Source organism: Dermacentor silvarum, chromosome 6, assembly GCF_013339745.2.
Source record: "Dermacentor silvarum isolate Dsil-2018 chromosome 6, BIME_Dsil_1.4, whole genome shotgun sequence".
Classification (NCBI taxonomy): Eukaryota; Metazoa; Arthropoda; class Arachnida; order Ixodida; family Ixodidae; genus Dermacentor; species Dermacentor silvarum.
In genome coordinates this window covers 140437893-140445130 of record NC_051159.1, presented here as the reverse complement: position 1 = coordinate 140445130, position 7238 = coordinate 140437893, and the positions used below count along the sequence as shown (strand labels likewise).

The following is a 7238-nucleotide window of genomic DNA, read 5'->3' as shown; positions in this document are numbered from 1 at the left end:
CAGGAAAATGTAACATCGTTTTCGCACTGGCCTTCCAAACCCCTCTCTAAATTGTGATTTACGTTGAGTTCTTAGACATTTTGTAGACTTATGAGCCTTCTTTCTGTCTCATTATACACCACACATATTAATGAAAGCTGTCATTATCAACGAAGCACATGACATTGAACTGTCGCATGCCAAAGTGGAGTCCCACCGGGGATGAGGATATCATGCGCACACATGTCACGCAGCACAAACTCACATCACACGTTGAGGTATAGTATCCGAATGAGGCGAACGTCCCTAGGCGATGGACAGCGGCGCAGCGGTACCAGCCGGCATGCTGCCGCTCAATGGCTAAGAAGTTGAGGTATCCGTCGGGGCTTTGTGGTACAGGAGGAGGCCCGTCGTCTCTTAACCATCGCGGCTCGCACGGCGGGTTGGCGTACACCGCGCAGTGCAACGATACCGGCATCTTCTCCAGGATCGGGAACCCGAAGCTCGGCTCGCGGGAGATCGAAAAGGACGGCACATATCTGAGAGGAGGAATATAGCCATCATATTATTGCGCAAACTGAGAAGCCTTATTATTTTAATTCAATATGCAATTTATTCAGACATGCGAACAATATGTCCACGAAATGTGACAATGGTACGTCTACACCCCAGATATCACAGAACACCGAAAGCAGCTGAGAAAAAACAATCCACTGGAATAAATAGTACGACATAATAATACGGGATACCGGTCTACGAGAATCAAAGAAAGTGGACTTGAACTACTCAATGGATTTACGATATAGTTACACAGAGGTAATAGGCATAATAAAGGGAATCTGGTAGCACGGAAGAGTGACATGCACAAACTGATACACATTACATAGGTCAAAAAAAAAAAAGAAGAAAAGAAAAAAAGTTGTCGCAGTTTCACTTGAAAGGCGAAGCATCAATTGCGATAGCAAATTTGTAGAGAGCTATACGGAGTAATGATATTAGCTTTATCAGCTGTATAAACTTGGACATGCAGCAGCACCGGCAACACGCAGAACTGTTGTCGACGCCGTCGGCGTTTTGCCCGCGTTCGCTCAAAATGCGTGCGGCGTTGGTGACTGTTGCCGGAGCCTCTGATATAAATAGGCACTTGGTGCCGCAGCTAAACGCCGCCTCCCTTCCCTCCCCCTCCCCCCCTCCCCGACGGCCTCTCGCGCGTCGGAAGAAGGCGCGTTTGCTCTACATATATGGTGATTGTAAAGGAGGAAAGAGACGCCTACTTCTGCAGCCCTTAAGGGAGCACGGCGCAGAACGCGCGTTTGTTCTCCTCCGTGCGTTCACTCCCCGTGAAAGCGCGCGCCCCTCGCGCCCTTTCGCTCGCACATACAACGTTCGGCGCGCGGCGACGATTTCATCTCCATCGACGTCATACGGAACCTCACGGCGACGGCGACGGCGACGCCGACGGCAGAAATCTGCTTTTGAGTGTCCATATAATTGCTATCGCAATAAAAGAAAATAACGCTGGTACATTCCGCGATTTGGCGGAAAAATAACCTTATTTTCTCTTAAATTAGGCAGTCAAACTAGGAAGGGTCAGTATTACCCGTAGTTACTACCTGGTTGTCAATATCTGAAGGCTGTTCCTTTCCGGCATATTTAGCCAGCAAGATTGATTGAACGAATTAACCCCCTTTTTTGCAGACCACATACGCGAACAAAACGAATGAAGAAACGCAATGATGTGGCTGCTCACAGAGGACATCAAGTGATGTGGCGACAGCGGTGGACGTGGGCCACGACACGTGGTACACGTGGCAGGAAAGCTGCAGGCTGTGCAGGTCCCGCGACGCGTTGAGGCTGAGCACACTGCGCGTCGTGTACAAGTCCTCCTGAGGGGAGAACTCCACGAACAACTGGCTGGCTCCGGTCATGTTTGTCCTTCCCAGAATCCAGTGCATGTTTCGGACGGCGGGCACGGCACGACGCGCCACGCAGCCCACTTCCACCTCCTCGCGCTCCTGGACGGTGACGTGGGAGCCCTCGCTCAGCCACTCGCCGCCCACCGTCAAGAATGGCTCTTCAGGGGCACCTGAAAGCGTGATTATTTGACTGTATATATATAGACTCGTGTAAGGGCCGCACCCCTGTAAGGGCCGCACCCCCAACTTGGCAGCCGAAAATGTAGAGAAAAACAATTCCAACGGAGAAGCAAACGCATTCGTTGCCCCGAAGTCACGCGCGCGCGTCGGCGAATTTTCGCGCGCCGCGTACTTCCGCGTGCAGATGCTAGATGGCGAGAGCTTCGCGTTGACCTCTGATGCAATGGTACATCCGGGACGTGCACAAGTCGCCGTCTGTGCCAGCACCATTTGACCAAAAGGTTCGTTCCCATGCAAGGGCCGCACCTCGTCAAAATTGTGAAAAGTGCGGCCCTTACACGAGTCTATACGGTATTGAAGCGAATAATCTGCTTGGACACTGGAAACAGCATTGTCACTGCTTATAGTGCTCTCTTCAGTCTTTTTTTCCGACAATGGCCTTAAACGAGACGCCTTAATTAGATTGCACTGTGTGTGCTTGTGACGACAGCATACGAGACTGCTCTATGAAAATGTTTGCAGGCAGCGCGGGTTAGATGGTGACATTACGTGCGTACCTGACGACCAGCTTGAGCACCTTGGTCACCCGGCGGACGGAGTCGTCGTCGGCGAATTCTCGGCACTCCCACAAGCCGTCGTCGGCTCGCGTCACCTGCGTGATGATTAACAACCACAACGTTGATTTGATTAACGACAACACCTCATAAAAAGTTCGCATAAGCAACAGCTCACTACTCTTAGAGTTATTTCGGAAAACTAAACACAAATCTTTCACTCAGCCTTTAAAAACCTGTTCACAGATATCTCACGGAGCGTTAAGTAGAAAAGAGGTTCGACAATACCAACGCTGATAATGACAATTGCGCAGCTATTACCATTTTTTTCTTTCTTGAAGTTAGCACTAAACTTGAATGTTAAGCGACTGCGGCTGAGCGCTTCTTCACGGTGGGTGCCACAAGCGCGTGGCGTGATGATCAGCGGCTCCGCAAGCTTTACGCGTTTCCTTAGCCGGCGAGGCTTAACGATGCCGAGCCGGTAACTAATAGATGCACCGCGTCGTGGTTCTCGTTCATTGTAGCTTTCCTTGTTACTTTCCTGCCCCACCTTTCTCATTCTCTCTCCCGAAACGACTCAGTGCAGTGAGTGTTGGAGGGAAGAGGGCGAAAGTTTGCCAGCGCTTCATATGTGCGCCTCGGATGTACGTACCCATTTCTTGGGCACTATGTAGCGCGGCACTTAAGCTCCTCCCAGGTTGTCAGCCACTACGCACACATTACCGGACGCAAATAAACACAGACAAGTGAAACGAACCACACGGCAAGAAGACCTAGGGAACCAAGAAGAGAAAACGAATCTGAGGAGGCGTCGATGCCGTTGTTGCGCACCTCGGGGTCATTTTTTTGTCTTTTCCTGAGCGGGATAGATAGGTTCTCGAGGCGAGGCCCGCGCCCCTTGCTCATAAACAAACGTGTTTTGTCCGCGCCCACGGCGAAGCATGGTAAACAGTTTGCTGCAACGGAAACAGGTGATGAGAAGGAGGGGGACGGGGGGGGGGGGGGGAGGCTGCTATGGTTTACATTGGAAGGTGCGGAAGTAAATTACTCTGCTTACTAGCATGGAACTGGCAATTAACTGCGGCTGGTCCCCTCGGGGCTCCTGCCATCGATTGCTTCCGCTTTACTTTGCGGCCACTACGAGACGAGGGTGTGGAGAGGAGGAGGCCGTTGTAATTCCCGGCCGTAGTTTGGCGCCACCGTATAATACGCAAGAAGGTGGGGTACAGGGCGTGTGTTAGCACAATGCAGGCGTGTGCAAAGTGGGGAGTTGCCATGTAAAGTTCTTCCATTACCGCAAGTCTAATCGAGTCGACTGCTTAGGGTTTGAGGCAAGACGGTGATGCGTTTTTTTTGGGGCAGCGAGAATAAACATAAACGTAATCATAATCTATTCTCGTGTTCAAAAAGCGGATTTTGCAATGAACCTTTTTCTCGTCACATGCTGCTTCTGGCCCTGTCACCATGTATAGGAGTGAGAGCTTCGTCAGGTTGCGAGCGCATCTTTTTTCTTGATCTCCTTTCCGCATGCACGTGCTAATGGAAGATTAAACGAAAAGACAAACAAAGAAACTGCTAGTGTCCTCTGCCATGTGAAGAGGCTATAGAGCAACTGCGTCTGTAATCATCTCCAACACCAATGTCTGACAAGTGTGCAGAGCAGCCCGTATTCGCTATTAATATGAAAACCAAAGCCCCAACGATATGACCACCCCATTTATTTACTGGTTCGGAATGCTGAACACGCAGTGCTAAGTCTCGCAAAGTCAGAGCACTAGCATGCATCCGTTCTCACGTGCACCGGTAATGCCTGTAGCAACGCCTCCATCCCTTTAGCTTCCGTGCCTATCAATATGTGGCGTTATCAGTTGACGAGAGATTGAAAACTGCTTCTTGATAATACGTTCCTCAACGGAAGTTGAAAGACCATTCTCTTACTCCAGCCGTCATGACGCGTTAAACAATACTGTCTCATGTGCGATACAACTTAGCACATGCACAGAGATAACGCCGATCTCAACCATGCATGCCTCAGTAGGCGTCCCAACATGAGCCATTTTACTCGCAATTTCGCATGTATGAAGAAAGGAAGTAAAGTACAAACCTTGAAGACAGAAGCTGGCTGGAGAAATAACGAGCGGAGAGAAAGAAAAACGTCCCGTCGCCAATCAGACTCTAGAGTACTCACTGTTTTCACGCTTTCCGCCCCGTTCGCATCGCAAATCATCCCGACACACGCTCTCACGCCTACGCGAGGCAGGAAAAGACAGAACGGGCCCCGTCATAAGCGGAGAAGGGACGTTGGAGCGAACAGGGGCGGTAGCCGGAGGTCACGGATGGAAAGTACGGCAGAGGCGCTGGATCTGCTCCCTGACGAGTGATAAGAATATGCCAAGAACAAGTATGAGAAAACAGTGCGCCGACAAAGCGGGCGACAGCATGACGCAGTACAATGGGACGGAGTAAAGCGCTAGCAAAGAGAGGGGCAGCAGCCGAAACGAGGCCGTAAAGGGGTGTAGGGAAGCAAGCGTTCTCTCCAACCCGTTTGGTAGCCAGAACTAGGAGCAGCAGCGGCAGTGGAACGTGAAAAGACGCAGCTCGTTTTGCTGGTGCCCTCACTCTAGAGAGGGGACTGTATCGAGGACGAAGGGTATAATACAGCCTATAGCTGAGCAGCCTCTTCCAAATTTATATCTTCCTCCCGGGTCCCGCCTCCGCGTAGCACGTCGGTGCTCTCGCCCGAGCGCGGAGGTGCATCCGTCTATCTGTTCAACCGAGCGAGCGTTTCGGGCTCAGCCAAGCGTCGGCTTGCCGTCAAGATAGGGTCGTATCTTCGCGGGATCTTGACGGAGAGCTGCGTCGTGCGGCGGCGGTGGGCACTGTAGACGTGGCCGAAGCTGTACCTCTTTCTCTCGCGCTGTCTCATGCGCCAAGTTCTTCGAACCGAAGCACATCGAGCATTTTTGGCGAGGCAGCATTGCCACACCGGGACACTCGATCCACAGAAGCAAGTTTGTACACGTGGCATGCTGTAAAAGAAATAACTCAGAAACAATAGATGTCGTTCCTTTGCTGTCGCCTCATTTGTGTGCTCCTGGGTCCTTTTTTTCCCCTTCTTCTTTTACACGCTCGTAGCACTTATGCGTGTTACATCACACAGCCCCGCAGACTTCTCAAAAATTGCAGCCGGTTTGAGCCTGTCGGCGACACAAGCATACGAACGGTGTGCAATCTTCAGGCTAACGGCAATGGATAGCAACATAACACAGGAGGTTTCAGCCAATTAACAGCAATTCTTTGTCATGGAACAAGGTTTTCATGAATTGGACCCGCGGTGAACTCGCGGCACTTGTTGTATAACTTGCGCAACATTATACAGTTTTAGTTAGGCAATGTATAGAAGACGTTTTCCTCCGCATTGTTAAAGCGCTTTCTTACTGGTTGTTGAAGCGTGGGAGAAAACAGCGCGTACAATTGCCGGAAGGAATGTTTGTCAATGTCCCGGCTGCACCCGCACGACGTGACAAGACAAGCAGCTTCTGAAAGCCTAATGTACTGAGCAAGTAAAAGGCAGCTGCCCAAGCGCAGTTTCGTCGGAGCTGCAGTTTGCGAAACAATGTTCGATCAGTTCGACAATTTCATTTCTTTAGTAAGGCAGCAAGGCTGGCGTAGTGAAGAAAGTTGGAATTGCGTTGTGAAATAGCTCACCTTCATCTAGTGAAGTGCGCGTGTTTTATATATTAGAGGAATCGGCACACCCGTTCTAAGATAATAAAATAGACAAAGAAACACACTGTTAAAGCAAGTAATCTTACTTTTAAATTTGTAAACAAAAATTCTGGTGACAATAACGCAACTAAGTTTCAGTCGTTTTTTTTTTTTTGTTTGCGAGAAATTGACAGGCGGACGCGTAGAGGAATTTCGAAAGAAGGAATGACTTCGAAAAGAGTGCTTTCTCCTGTTAAACTGATGCGGAGACTAAATTTTCTGAAACTGTCAAATAGATTGCACAAACACTGGGCCGGTACTCGCGCTAAGTGGATAGAGTTTTCACGTTTAGAGAGCGGCGGCAGTTTTTAGAGGAAAACGGCCATATAGTTATCATCATATAATGTTTTATCATGTTTTCCACTTACTTTTCTTAAATTACTTTTTCTTTTATTTCAAAACGAATAAATGCGCTTTCTATTACACTAAAAATAGCTAACTAAAGCGGGAGTTCGTCTTCAGTGACGTATGCTACATGTTAGGGCATTTTGGTTTTCTCGGAGGAGGGCACGTTGAGCTGTTATGAAGAAACAAAGGTTTCTATTTGTTTTATTTATTGATCATTATAATCATCTTACGCATTTTTTATCTCTTAGTGCTATAATATTTATTCTAATCTTGTGTTTGCATGACATGCAAATCTCCTGCCTATGAACAGTTACTGCGCTATTAGTGTTAACGACAATTCTTGCTTCTTGATTTACAATTATCAGTAAAAGATAGCACGGAACTTTAATTCGGGAACATTTAGCTTCACAATGTTTTTGCTAAGTTTTTATTTACGCTTATGCGCTGAGAAATGGTATTGTACCATCGCGTCCAGTTGTTTCCTTTCTTTCCT

General features: G+C 48.8%; 1 pseudogene; it reads right to left on the bottom strand.

Annotated features, from left to right (window-relative positions):
• The window catches only part of LOC119456922 (hemicentin-2-like), a 22171-nt pseudogene extending 15828 nt beyond the window's left edge, over window positions 1-6343 (bottom strand).
• Between the last annotated feature and the right edge of the window lie 895 nt (window positions 6344-7238).